At 44.1% G+C, this 13,558-nt stretch overlaps 2 non-coding genes across 2 annotated transcripts; both read right to left on the bottom strand.

The window, feature by feature from the left end:
• Positions 1-5,902: 5,902 nt before the first annotated feature.
• LOC133438741 (U1 spliceosomal RNA) lies at positions 5,903-6,063 on the bottom strand. The gene has a single exon (XR_009781800.1). It is a non-coding gene; the product is annotated as a U1 spliceosomal RNA (small nuclear RNA).
• Positions 6,064-9,949: 3,886 nt separating this feature from the next.
• On the bottom strand, positions 9,950-10,140 carry LOC133438742 (U2 spliceosomal RNA). Its single transcript, XR_009781801.1, has one exon. It is a non-coding gene; the product is annotated as a U2 spliceosomal RNA (small nuclear RNA).
• Positions 10,141-13,558: the final 3,418 nt, after the last annotated feature.

Below are 13,558 nucleotides of genomic sequence, written 5' to 3'. Positions count from 1 at the left end.
CATCTGCGTGCATATATGAGATAAAGTACCACACTCAAAAATGCTTCAGGGCTTCATCGGGGGGGCTGCGCCTGACACCTGCCAAGAGTTGTGGTGTCATCGTAGTCACCGCCATGCTCCACATGACTGTGCGCGCCGGACCAGATGAGCCGCCTCCATTGGATGAGGACGCGGATTCTGAAGACGACGATGCCCCCCCTCCGGTCCCCGGACCTCCGGCCCCCGGACCTCCGGCCCCCGGACCTCCCCGGACCTCCGGCCCCCGGACTTCCCCGGACCTCCCCGGACCTCCCCGGACCTCCGGCCCCCGGACCTCCCCGGACCTCCGGCCCCCGGACTTCCCCGGACTTCCCCGGACCTCCCCGGACCTCCCCGGACCTCCGGCCCCCGGACTTCCCCGGACCTCCGGTCCCCGGACCTCCCCGGACCTCCCCGGACCTCCCCGGACCTCCGGCCACCGGACCTCCCCGGACCTCCCCGGACCTCCCCGGACCTCCGGCCCCCGGACCTCCCCGGACCTCCGGCCCCCGGACCTCCCCGGACCTCCGGTCCCCGGACCTCCGGTCCCCGGACCTCCCCGGACCTCCGGTCCCCGGACCTCCCCGGACCTCCGGTCCCTGGACCTCCCCGGACCTCCCCGGACCTCCCCGGACCTCCGGTCCCTGGACCTCCCCGGACCTCCGGCCCCCGGACCTCCCCGGACCTCCGGTCCCTGGACCTCCCCGGACCTCCGGCCCCCGGACCTCCCCGGACCTCCGGTCCCGGACCTCCCCGGACCTCCGGTCCCCGGACCTCCCCGGACCTCCGGCCCCCGGACCTCCCCGGACCTCCGGTCCCCGGACCTCCCCGGACCTCCCCGGATCTCCCCGGACCTCCGGTCCCCGGACCTCCCCGGACCTCCGGTCCCCGGACCTCCCCGGACCTCCCCGGACCTCCCCGGACCTCCCCGGACCTCCCCGGACCTCCGGTCCCCGGACCTCCCCGGACCTCCGGTCCCCGGACCTCCCCGGACCTCCGGTCCCCGGACCTCCCCGGACCTCCGGTCCCTGGACCTCCCTGGACCTCCAGTCCCTCGACCTCAGAACGATGCCCGAGCAGCACTCCACCAAGCCGGTGTCCAGAGAAGACGGGAGCTCATCGACCTGTTTTTCTGATTTCACTTCCCTTTCACCAGTCACCAAGCAGTCAGCTGCGCACCAACCAACTCCCCTAATCCCCAAACATTAAGAAGAAAAACAGCAATAAACCCACTATCACCACAACACCCATAACTGTCTAAAAACTACTAAACTCCGCCACTAACTTTCAAGAATACTTTATTGCTGCAATGTTTCAGTGCTTTTTCAGTGCTTTGAAGGTGTAGCATTGAACATTAAAGCAAAGTGTTCGGGAGTTTACATGTGGTTTTGGCTGGAAGAGGCGCGTGTGTCATGCGTAAAGCGTACATTACGCACACACTTATACATGGCCTGACTACTCATCAATAAAATGGTCAATTCACAGGGACCCTCTGTGTAATTTTGAAACCCCTGTGAATCACACAACAAAAGAATGAAAAGAGAACCAAGTTTAATTCAACCATGAATATAAACACAACATGTCAGGAAATGAATCAATATCATGATTCGTCGCCCTCTTCCATACGCCGCAGCACTCCGAGCTTCTCCCTCCCCAGGTCCACCAGCGTCTCGCTACAGGTGCAGGTGCTGATAGCAGGGAACTGTGTGCGGCCACCCCGCATGCGGACGCCGGTTCTTGCTGGTGCAGGTTGGAGCTCGGGGACAGGCGGGAGTGGGTGTAGGGCGACGTGTTCGTCGGACTCGGTGCTTGGAGCCGGGGGCGGGGAGGTTGGTGGTGCTGGTCTGACCCCGCTCCCAGATGGCTCATCCACCGGTTCCGACAGCCCCTCGTTCCCCAGGACATCTACCCCGCCCTCAATGCCCTCAGATGCCGTCTTGCCAATTATGGCCATCACCTTCTCTTCATCGGCGTGAGCTCCGTGTTTGGCAGGTGAGCCACCAGCTGCACGTCTCCACACACCCGCCGTGTGTCTCCAAACATCCGCAAATTCAACGTTGATGAATGCAATATTCTGTTTAATAGTGAAAAAGGCAGCTAAATAAACTTCAGAATATTTTTTTGAGGTGAAGGATTCTGTTTTACTAGTCACGAGAATACAATGTGGTCCTATATGCTGTTCGTTAAGATAATTTGTCCTAATTCGTCCATCTTTCACATTTAATAACAAAATAATACATTTCCTCATTATTCTCTTACCAAGATAATTCTTATTTAGTTGCCGTCTTGTTTTCACCATGAAAAAGGGTCATTGAAGTATATTTATCATCTTAGTTTTTCATTATAACACACATAACACACAGGCAGCAGGGAATTCGTGCGTTAGGTAGCATTGCTGCGTGGGAAAATGCGCTGATAGTCATCGGTGATCGATTTGCCTGGCATCGATTGATTTGGTTTCAGAACCGGACAGCTCCTCCAAAGAGCTTCTGAAAGAGAGAAACTAAAGGACGGTGTTAAGAAGTCATCTGGGAAACACCCGTATCTTAGGGTTCTCTCTTAGTTCAAACCTTCTTTGAACCTCTCTTAAATCCTTAAGAGAGGTTGGATCTGGGAAACCCTGCCATTTACTGTAGGCTTCAGAGCGTCACATTATGCAACAGAAACGTCACCAGCATCATGTGTGCGACCTGTGTTTACAATTTGTTTGGCCACCGTCAATATTTTCTTGTATTTTACTTGTTTTATATTCTAACGTCACACTTAAAAGTAACTCCACTTCTCTGTCACTCCAAACGAAAGACTCTCGTTCATCTTGGAAGTAACTGGAAGTTACTCGTGTCATTTGTTGACGGTTTTTTCCAGGATTCCAGTTGGCTAGCATGACTTTAGCTTCTCGTTACACTGCCCCCTGTAGGTTTGGCTGCTCATAGAACCTTAACAGCTATTTATGCGGGTTCTGTAAATGATGGTATCTTTCAAAATGTAGAGGGGGAAATATCCGTTTTTGTATTCGGTCTATGTGTAAACGTGGCCTGAGACTCACGCATTTCAAGTTCACACGCTCTCACGCTACACATGGCATTTTTCACGCTGAGAAATTAAACTCACCGCACAATAATTCCAACAGCCCTTCTTACAAATGAGTCAAGGTATGCTACTGTGCGCTGAGCTCTCAGCGGAGAGAACTTATCTGGAGTTACCAACCTGCCAGCCAATGAGAAAATAGAGTTTTTTTATTGCCGAGTAAGGTCTTAAGGCCCTGACACACCAAGCCGACTGTCGGCCGTCAGGCCGTCGGTGCGCGTCTGTGGGGCTAGTTTTTTTTTCGACATGTGGAATCGGCGTCGAATGTCGGTCAAACAGCTCACTCTGTGATTGGCTGTTCAGGTAGCGAATCAGTGTACGAGAAGAGAAACGGAAGTGACGAAAGCAAACAAACGGCGAAGGATAAGAGGACACACAGGCTGTATCCAAATTCGGATCCCCAACCTGGGCTCAGTTTATCCAAATAACGCCTGTTAAGAAATTTGATCCGATGTTTCGGGGATCAGAAGAGCCACCGGCCCCGGGGAGCAGCAGCAGCTCACGGCCTGGGGGACAGACGTGGTCGCTGGGTCAACCCGCGGCGTCGTCCCAGGGAGAAACCTGCAGCTCTGTGGAGAATTACCTGGCTGAAATAATTCATTTAAGATAAATGTTGGTTTAAAAGATGAAATCTAACAGTTGTAGCTGCCACATTAGTTTGTCTGAATATAAAATGAAGCTTCATGTTTTTACTAGATAGATAGAACTTTAGTCATCTAAAAAAGTCATCTAAAAAAAGAAAACATGAAACGTCACTTTATATTCAGACAAAACTACAAACTACAGACAAAACAAAGCTACAACTGTTAGATAATTGTAGCTTTATATATATATATATATATATATATATATATATATATATATATATATATATATATATATATATATATATATATATATATATATATATATATATATATGTCCAGTACTCGAGTTGTTAAAAAAAAATCAGGGGGGATGGTGGATTTTATCATATGGGGACAGATAATTTGTGCTGATTACAAATAATATATTCCAAATAATAGCACTGACCAAAGCACCTGCAGAAATACTGCAGAAATTACATAGCTGTCAGGCACACGAGGAATGGACACAAATGCAGACACCAAGGGAAAACTGTTATAAAAGACAGTTAATAAAAGATTTATTGAACAAAATCAAGGCAGGCAAGGATCAGGCAAAAATCCGAAGAGGGGCAGGCAAGGGTCAAAGTCCAAAAAAGCTGTCAGCAAAGGCAGAGGTACCGGCAAGGGCTTAAGCCTGAATTATACTTCTGCGTCAAAACGACGCCGTGTCTACGGCGTGTGGTTTTTGTACACGCAGAGGACACGCCGTCACATGCGCCGTCAGTGACGTGCACCTCCCGAAAATTGTAACTACGCGTCGAGGAGACGCAGACCACACGCAGACAGAGAGGGCTGTGATTGGTTCGTTTGAAAGGGAAGCATTTCCGGTTTCCGGTTTGAATCAGTAGTGAACTTCCAGGGCTTTTTTCTTCGTTTATATGGGATTTTTTTTGTTTTTGTTTTTTGCACAATAGTTGTCCTTATTTCTTTGATTTACTGTGACCGGAAAAAGTCGGATAAACCATTCAGAAAAAGATCGCTAACTAGTGGCCGCGGGGGGTACTGCACCGCGACCAAATGGAGAGACGGAGAACTCTGAACGATTCGTGACGGCCTCACGGGTGCGCCGTGTGCTCTGCGTGTGTGTGACGCAGAACCATACCCGCACCTTTAGGCAAAAACGTGGTCTGGGGGATGAAAAAGGTCAAAAGGTCAAAAAGGTCAAAAACTTGATAAACAGCTGAAGGCTTGGAGAACACAAGACAATCTGGCATGGACTGAAGAGAGACTGAGGCTTAAATGCTGTGGGCATGATTGCACTACAGTGATTGCAGGTGTTGTCAGGTAGGGGGGGGGGGCAGTTCACTTCACCCTCAGACTGTGACAATAGCAGCAGTTAAATGCAGCCTTCTGTAAGCTTTAAATATCCACTGGGCTTACATCAAATACATCAAAACACAACAATAAAAAACAGTTTTCTGAACTTATCAATATGACTCTGTCCTTCACAGGATAAGTAACATGGATCACTGCAAAAACTCAAAATCTTAAGAAGAATATTTGTCTTATTTCTAGTTAAAATGTCTCATTTTAGTAAAAAAAATCTCATTACACTTAAAACAAGACTCATCACTGGAAAAAACAACAATTTTCACCTGTTTCAAGTAGATTTTCACTTAAAATAAGTAGAAAAATCTGTATGTGGTACAAGATTTTATTGCTTGTAATGAGAAGATAAATCTTGTCCCATTGGCAGATTTTCCTACTTATTTCAAGTTAAAATTTACTTGAAACAGGTGAAAATTTTCAAATAAGTTATTTTTCTGGTGTTATTTTTCTCGTGATGTCTCTAAATGTTGAAATAGCAGTAAAACCAAATGAATTGATAAAATGACATAAGGGATGGAAAGGGGGATGATTTGGACCGTTTTTATTTCAGGGGGAATGCCATCCCCCCTCATCTCGAGTACTGTGTGTGTGTATATATATATATATATATATATATATATATATATATATATATATATATATATATATATATATATTTATTTATTTTATTTATATATATTATAGATTATTGATTATTGATACTGGAGCCCCAGAAGCAGCGCTCCTGCACTGTCCTTACATCAGAGCCGTCACAATTTTAATAAATGTATTAAAATGAACATATCAGTCAACAATGTTATCAGTTAAAATAGACAGTGAAGTTTTCATTGAACAGTTAGATCAGGGGAGAGTGCGAACGCAGTCCCCACTACCAGAAATTATGCAGTCGAGATTCCCACATTTGGGGAATTCGCAAAGGTCAGAAAGCCGAAGTGCAATGGCTTAGCCTCGCCTTGGGTGAACCACCTTGTTGATCATGGTGTCTCCGCTTCCAGGTAAGTATGAGTTGTACACGTCACGGCTGGGGGAGTCTTTCACACACACACCAAACTCACTGACGGTGTCAACAATATAAACTAACTAAACCACAGGATACAGGGACCAGGGGCCTGTACTACGAAGCAAGTTCAACATACCCAGGATATCTTTTCCTTATCCAGATTCACTAACCCGGACAATTGCAATCACGCTAAGCGGTCACACGACGGTGGTTATCAACTCGGTATATCAACCCAGGTTTCTCCAATCTGGATATGAGCGCGTGCACATAAAAGGGGCGGTGTTTTCAGCGCATGACCAATCGCAAGCATGGAGAAGTCCGCTGTCAGAGCCGCTTATTTCAGTAGCGAAGAGCAAACTATAATTTTACGGAAATATGATGAGTATAGGCATATAATACAGGCAAAAAGCAACACAGTTGCAGCTGCAAAATGCAGGAAAGACAGCTGGCAAAAGATCGCTGACTGTATAAATGCGTAAATTCATAGGGATATAAACATTTGAATATTCTGGGAATCTTAATCTTAAACTGTAAACCATGATCAGCAATATTAAAATAATAAAAGGCTTGCAATATTTCAGTTGATTTGTAATGAATCCAGAATGCATGACATTTTTTTGTTTTTGTGTTTGCATTACAGAAAATCACAATATTCAAATTTTCTGAGACAGTCCTGTATATATTGGTTCTATAACTATTGTTGTTGACCGATAACTTGTGCTGATGCTGTACCAAAGAATTGGGTTTATTTATTTATTTTATTTAATTTTTTATTTTTTCAGGAGGGGGGTATTTAGTATTTTAAAGTGACTTCTCAGAATGTTCGAGGGACGAAATTGAAAATCCCTTTTTTGCTATCCCCTTACAAATGCATCTTCTTTTTCATTTCTTCTTGATTTATTTATTTAATTGGTATTAGTTTTGGATTGACTGTACATCGGATTTTGGGTGATGATTTGTTTTATTTATTCATTGATTGATTTATTTTTTATTTTCTCCTCCACCTCTTTTTTCTTTTTTTCTGGATCGTTCATACAGGTACTCATCAGGGAAAGCAAAGGGGTTTTGGCGGTCCCTGAATACGCGTTCTCTTCGGAGGGATCCTCTCACGATCCGCGCACCGAGCTCCACTGGTTCTCTTCAAAAGGGCATGCCATTTTCCAAGAGAGCTGATTGGTCAGGGGGCAATGCTTTTATACCCGGCGATCTGTATCTCGAACATAACCTGCTCCGGAGCAGGTTAGCTGTTCAGCATAAGTTACCATGGCGATGTACCTCGGTAAGAAGTGAACCGCCGTCGTAGTCCTGAAAACCCAGGGTTAAACCTGAAGTTACCTCGCTAACCCCAAATCCCGCTTCGTAGTACAGGCCCCTGAACACTTCACTATTTTAGTACAAACAACGAATGTGTGCTGAAAGGTGAAAATTGACGATGTTTTGATTATAAAAAATAAATAACAAACAGAAAACGGGTATTTCCCATAATGCATTGCTGAATCTACAAAGCAGCAGATAAAGGAATATCAGAGTTCCTCCGATTACCCCCCCACAGATGACCCCAACAAGAGGTTCAAGTGACACAAAACGGAACTAAACTGAAGATATACATTATTTGATTCACGTGTTATCTAAAAGAAGTGTATAAAACATAGAAATGCGAGGTCTGTGTCTGCTCACAACTTCCTTTGTTCACCAGTGGTAGAAGCTGCATGTCCTGCTTTTGCCACCTATTGATCTAGAAAGTCAACCACTCGGGTTGATTTATAATGGGATTTGAACATATTTTAATACAGTTCAAAACCACAAGTAGATGTTCCTATTAATCTGGTTACTGAACCTTGTTCTTACACGTAAATAAAAACCCCGTTCTGCTGTTCACCAGGGGCCTGTACTACGAAGCGGGATTTGGGGTTAGCAAGGTAACTTCAGGTTTAACCCTGGGTTTTCAGGACTACGACGGTGGTTCACTTCTTACCGGGGTACATCGCCATGGTAACTTATGCTGAACAGCTAACCTGCTCCGGAGCAGGTTATGTTCGAGATACAGATCGCCGGGTATAAAAGCATTGCCCCCTGACCAATCAGCTCTCTTGGAAAATGAATCCAGTGGAGCTCGGTGCGCGGATCGTGAGAGGATCCCTCCGAAGAGAACGCGTATTCAGGGACCGCCAAAACCCCTTTGCTTTCCCTGATGAGTACCTGTATGAACGATCCAAAAAAAAAAGGAAAAAAAGAAAAAAAGAGGTGGAGGAGAAAATAAAAAATAAATCAATCAATGAATAAATAAAACAAATCATCACCCAAAATCCAATGTACAGTCAATCCAAAACTAATACCAATTAAATAAATAAATCAAGAAGAAATAAAAAAGAAGATGCATTTGTAAGGGGATAGCAAAAAAGGGATTTTCAATTTCGTCCCTCGAACATTCTGAGAAGTCACTTTAAAATACTAAATACCCCCCTCCTGAAAAAATTAAAAATTAAATAAAATAAATAAAAAAACCCAATTCTTTGGTACAGCATCAGCACAAGTTATCGGTCAACAACAATAGTTATAGAACCAATATATACAGGACTGTCTCAGAAAATTAGAATATTGTGATTTTCTGTAATGCAAACACAAAAACAAAAAAATGTCATACATTCTGGATTCATTACAAATCAACTGAAATATTGCAAGCCTTTTATTATTTTAATATTGCTGATCATGGTTTACAGTTTAAGATTAAGATTCCCAGAATATTCAAATATATGTTTATATCCCTATGAATTTACGCATTTATACAGTCAGCGATCTTTTGCCAGCTGTCTTTCCTGCATTTTGCAGCTGCAACTGTGTTGCTTTTTGCCTGTATTATATGCCTATACTCATCATATTTCCGTAAAATTATTGTTTGCTCTTCGCTACTGAAATAAGCGGCTCTGACAGCGGACTTCTCCATGCTTGCGATTGGTCATGCGCTGAAAACACCGCCCCTTTTATGTGCACGCACTCATATCCAGATTGGAGAAACCTGGGTTGATATACCGAGTTGATAACCACCGTCGTGTGACCGCTTAGCGTGATTGCAATTGTCCGGGTTAGTGAATCTGGATAAGGAAAAGATATCCTGGGTATGTTGAACTTGTTTCGTAGTACAGGCCCCAGGCTTTAAAACATCTTATCGCTCTGTCGCCCTCTAGTGGAGAAAAGAGTGAACTGCAGAACCAACATGGAATAAACATCCATCCACTCATTTTCTACACCAGTATCACAATTTCTACTTCAGCTACTACCCGGAATAAAACCAAGTCAGGGGTGCAGATCCGATGTCAGGATTGAGGGGGACACCAACGTGATTTTAATTTTTAATTTTTTGCCAATATGCAACTCATACCATGCATAAATTAAATCATAAATTGGTAAAGGCTCGCCATAAAATACTGCACAGGGAATCATTTATTGTGCTTACCTTTCTTGTTTATTTGTCCTAAACAGCCAACAGTGTGTGTCACTGCTTACTTAACTGTTATATTCGTAAATTATAATTTGAAGGGTTTTGGGCATGTAGTGTCTACTCATCTCAAATTCTTCTCACCATCTTCCTTTTATCCTATGGGACTACTTTATGCACGATTAATTGATATGTACACCTCAAAACGCACCGTGGATGTATTATTTTTTTAGAAATATATTTTTAATAAATATTCTACATATTCAACCTTTACGTCTGAAAATACATTTGTTCAATTTTGAATAATTTAGGGTTTTTCTATTGGGGGGGGGGCAACTCATGTTCTTCAGAAATTGAGGGGGTCATTTCCCCCCCGTGACCTGCACGCATGAACCAGGAAGAGTGAAGGTTAATAATCGTTTAGTGTGCCATATTTTATATTGTACATGTTAGGAGGAGTGCACCGTTCCTGGAGATACTGCAATACCAGGTCGATGCGTGGAGTGGACGGAGCAAGCCCCTATTCCATCTCCCTGTTCCAAAAATCAATTTAATATATGGTCCCCGGGTAGGGGACGTATCGGATATTAAACTGATAAGAACAGATACTACACTTGATCTTAGCCAAAAGGCCGAGAAGCGATAACCACAATGGTTTGGAGGAAACCTCCCTATTCCCGGCTCCCTCCTTTAAACTCACGGTTTTGAAAAAAAATATATATAATTTTTTTTTTCCAGGTTAGATTACTAACAGTGATTACTACAAATGTAGGTCCTGCAAAACTATTTTTCTTTTTAGCGTCTTTCGGTAAATTAAGTGAATTTAATACCACAAACAAGCGGCCAGAACTCTTCCTGGCCACGTGACACGCTGCGGACCAATAGAAAAACGCTAAAGCCCTGAGGGCGCTAGAAAAACACATTTCCTCACATTTACGCTTCAATATAAATATCACTTGCGTCTTTAACTTAATACAGTTTATAGTGCATGTATGCTGTCTTTGGGCTGTAATATGATATATGTTTAAATTATGACGTGAACTAATGCCGCCGAGATTTAAACTATTTCTTCGACGCTCCCTCAAAACAAACAGAGCTCCTCCTGCGACATCTAGCGGAAGGGAGGATGAACTACACACTAATTCAACTGCAAATTGCCTTTGGAAGGTTAATTACATAAAGAAAAACAGCAATATAATGCAACGCATACCAAATTAAAGACTTCTGTTTAAACTTTTATTTAATGTTAGTCAGCATAGGCTACAAACATTTAAAACAAAAAAAATCAAATTTTTATTTACATGAGGGGCAATAGTGTAGAAAACGTTCAAATGGTCATTGTAATTTAAGCATGCAACTTTTCTATCAGCATGACCAAAATAAAAAGTCTAGGTAGGACTCAGTTAATGTGGAAAAAAGTGAAAAATAAATAAGAAATGGCATCAAGCATGCTTGATGGCGGTTAACTGCAAGCATTCGACTGTCTCTAAAAAAAAAGACAATAATAACACAGCAGAAACTAATTCAGCGTCCCAGCAGTTGTATAAATGTTTAACAATCCAGTCTTCGTCATTAAACGGAAAAAAAAAGTGTTTTAAAGTATAGAGACTCACCAACTTTGTCGTTTTGATCCACATTTTCGCAAGTGCCTTGAGGTCCTTAATTCCACAGCAGGTATAAACGTGATGGAAGTTGAGAGCATGCGCAGATTTGGCGACCTTGATCGACGCAATTGAAGTTTGCTCGATTTGCTCGAGTTAAAGGTATAGTCAGTAATGTTGGAGAGCTAGCAAGATTTGAAAGTGGCATTTCCTCTAAGCCCCGCCCCCCCTCCTCCCCCTCCCGGCAGCGCTCCGTCCAAAGCCACGCCCCCACAAACTTTGGGGAACGCGCATTTGCAGGAGTCGAGTTTTCCAGGACATTTTGTACAGCACATTTTCAACAAAACTACCCCATGTCTCATTCACCTGTAAGTGAGGCCGGTTTTAGGGGGGGGGGCAGGGGTGGGCTGTGCCCACCCAAACGTGCATCCTGCCCACCCAATTAAAGTTACGGGGATCCTTTATTTTTTTTATAATTTTATTTTTTTATAAATATAAATAAATATCACAGAATATCTGTACCGTTTCTGATTGGGTGGGCAGTGCGCATCATTTTTAGACACAACAATGAACGCATACCGCAAAAGTTGTGTCTCGGCGGAGGGACCCGACGTCTCAGTAAAATGAGCACAACAGAGAAGTTCAGAACAGCACACAGAGCACACACTGAAGGCTGATTTATGGTTCCGCAGTACACCAACGCAGAATGGTCCGTGTCGCCGCGTACCCTAGGGTCAGAGGTGGCAAATCCGGCTTCAGAAAGTAAAAGTCCTACCATGTATTTGTTCTGTCCATTCACTCAACCAGCTGATTCTAATCAGCACAGCTCTTCAGCCAGGTAGATGAGCTAATTAGTGAACTCACCTGGTTTTAGTGAATGGACAGAACAAATATATGGCAGGACTTTTACTTTCTGAAGCCGGATTTGCCACCTCTGCCTAGGGTACGCCGTAGCCTATGGCGTAGGATACGGCGTAGCCTACGGCATAGGCGTGGCAACGGAGCCTGCACAGCACCACAGCGCACTGCCAGCCGCACCGGCGCTCTCCGCCCTTGCCTCCATCCCCACGGACACCCATACTGGGGAGGTGGTATTTTTGGCTGCGTTTTCTCGTTTTCTGCGCCATTCTTCAGCAAACTGACTCCAGTGTGTGAAGTTTTCCGGCAAGATTTTCGACGTAACGAGTGCGCGCATGGGACAGAGGGGGGCGGGGGCGGGACTTAAAATGAAGGCATCTGATTGGTTCTTTCCCCCCTGCCAATCCTCTGGTCCTCTGACCAATCCGTGCCATTTGGTGCGCAAAAAACAGATTGGTCAGAGTTTTTACAGGATTAAAGCTGTCAGAGAGGTCAGATGTTTTTCTTTCCTTTTTCTGATGACATTATTCACTGGCTATTCTCAGGATGGAAGGACCATTTCACCCAGTATAACAATAAATGTTTTTGAATACGATTACAGACTATACCTTTAAGAGAGACAAATGGATCGCTGCAATTCTCAGAAACAACTGGATTCCAGGCACCGAAACGTGGATTTGCGGTTCCCATTTTGTATCAGGTAATGTTGGATTTTTGGGTAGCTAACGTTAAACGGTCAAATCATAAAGTTCGGTGTCCTCATCACTTTAATTTCACCAACAAATCCTGCCTTGAAGTCGGACCAAGCATCAAGACTTTTGTAAGCCTTCAAGCTTTGCTTCGTGTATTTCCCCGGCGTAGAAATTAAGTACCGGTACATATAAATATCAGGAAACTGGATTCGTGGCCAAATATTAATGTCCATGGACCACTGGTTCTTGATAACTGTACCAAATATTAATGTCCATGGACCACTGGTTCTTGGTAACTGTACCAAATATTAATGTCCATGGACCACTGGTTCTTGGTAACTGTACCAAATATTAATGTCCATGGACCACTGGTTCTTGGTAACTGTACCAAATATTAGTGTCCATGGACCACTGGTTCTTGGGGTAACTGTACGGGTCACTGTCAAGTCTAACTGTCTTTAATTTAAGCCCATAATCGGCTGTTATCCCGTCTTCTCCACTAGTCGCAGCTGTTTTTCTGATGTTTTGCCACTGTGCAAGTAAGGGGGCTGGTCCAGTGGGGAAGTGACCTCTAAGTACAATTTCTGATCTCAAAACACAAAACTCTGAGTCTATGTCATGGTATTTGACGTTCTGTACATGACCACAGAGAACGTATTCATAAGCATCCAGTGATTTATAGGCTGGTAATTTCTCTCTCGTGTACACGCTCGGTTTCTCAATTAAATAGGTAAATATATCTGACCACTGTACATTTGGCCACTTGCTAACGTCTTCAACCCACTCATTAATAGAACACGGATCTGGAAGTCGGACACCATTTGTCAAAGTCAACTTATTAAGGTAAAATTCGCGATCTTTGGGTGATAATCCTCTTGCATAGCTTGACACGCTGTTCATCTCCACCATCT

This window comes from Cololabis saira, unplaced genomic scaffold (assembly GCF_033807715.1).
Source record: "Cololabis saira isolate AMF1-May2022 unplaced genomic scaffold, fColSai1.1 scf120, whole genome shotgun sequence".
NCBI lineage: Eukaryota > Metazoa > Chordata > Actinopteri > Beloniformes > Belonidae > Cololabis > Cololabis saira.
The sequence above is the reverse complement of the archived record's forward strand: the minus strand, read 5'-3'. Positions and strand labels throughout refer to the sequence as shown.